Genomic DNA, 1,127 nt, shown 5'->3' with positions numbered 1-1,127 from the left:
TCAATATGGGCCAACCTAGTGCTCTCCATGAATACATGTATCCCACAATAAAAATTCCATTATCATGTATTGTCTTACCTCAAACCAATAACCCTTTTAAAATAAATGCAAGCATGATACAAATACTTCCTTTATTTCGAGGGTTCGATTCTGAGAACCCCTATACTCATGTAAGAGAGTTTGAACAAATTTGTCGGACTATGCAACCTGATCATATGTCCGAAGACTCTCTGAAATTGCGTTTGTTTACATTTTCTCTAAAGGAAAGGGCCAAAACATGGTTTTACGGTTTGAGACCACAATCAATCACCACTTGGGAACAACTCACTAATCAATTTTTCCAAAGATTTTTTCCACATCATAGGACCATCGCTATTCGTCAAAATATCAATTGTTTTGTCCAGTTGGATGAGGAAACTGTTTTTGACTATTTTGAACGTTTTAATGATTTGTTGAGCGAATGTCCACACCATGGATTTGAGAAGTGGAGACTTGTCGCTATCCTCTATGAGGGACTAGACTTTAAATCTAGAGCCATGGTTGAGTGTATGTGTAATGGTGAATTTCTTGATAAAACTGTGGATGATGCATGGAAATTTTTAGCTGAGATTGCAGAGAAAACCCGTCACTGGGAGTCCATTAGGGAAACTGAGACACTGTCACATGATATTGGTGGTAATGAATTGAACTTTGGAAATAGCATGTCTAGTCCTTCTCATGTGTATGATATTGAATATGAACCTAATCTAGAGGAACATGAGTTGACTAATGACACCACAACTGCTAATAGGGACAAGTATGCATATTACTATGATGATGATGATGATGATGTTATGTTAGAAGAACATGTCTATGCTGAAAATGTTATGGAACCTTTGGGTTCAAATACATTAGGCTTCTCTGCCTCGACCTTCATGAATGATGTTTCTTCTAGTATTCCATATACATGTGATGTTGATACTGATTTTGAGCATGTGCATCTTTCCTATGAAGATTACTTAGGTAATATAGAATCTTCTGTTGACACTAATATGTATGAAAATATAATTGTTGTGTCTGATTCTCTACCTGGGTCACGTTGTGATGTTTCCACTGATTTGCCGATGCATGAGAATAATTCTTCTGAT

At 36.6% G+C, this 1,127-nt stretch overlaps 1 non-coding gene across 1 annotated transcript; it reads right to left on the bottom strand.

Annotated features, from left to right (window-relative positions):
- Positions 1-374: 374 nt before the first annotated feature.
- On the bottom strand, positions 375-478 carry LOC113300817. Its single transcript, XR_003335931.1, has one exon. It is a non-coding gene; the product is annotated as a small nucleolar RNA R71 (small nucleolar RNA).
- Positions 479-1,127: the final 649 nt, after the last annotated feature.

The sequence above is a fragment of the Papaver somniferum genome, chromosome 7 (genome assembly GCF_003573695.1).
Source record: "Papaver somniferum cultivar HN1 chromosome 7, ASM357369v1, whole genome shotgun sequence".
Lineage (NCBI taxonomy): Eukaryota > Viridiplantae > Streptophyta > Magnoliopsida > Ranunculales > Papaveraceae > Papaver > Papaver somniferum.
This window is presented reverse-complemented; position numbering and strand designations above follow the sequence as displayed.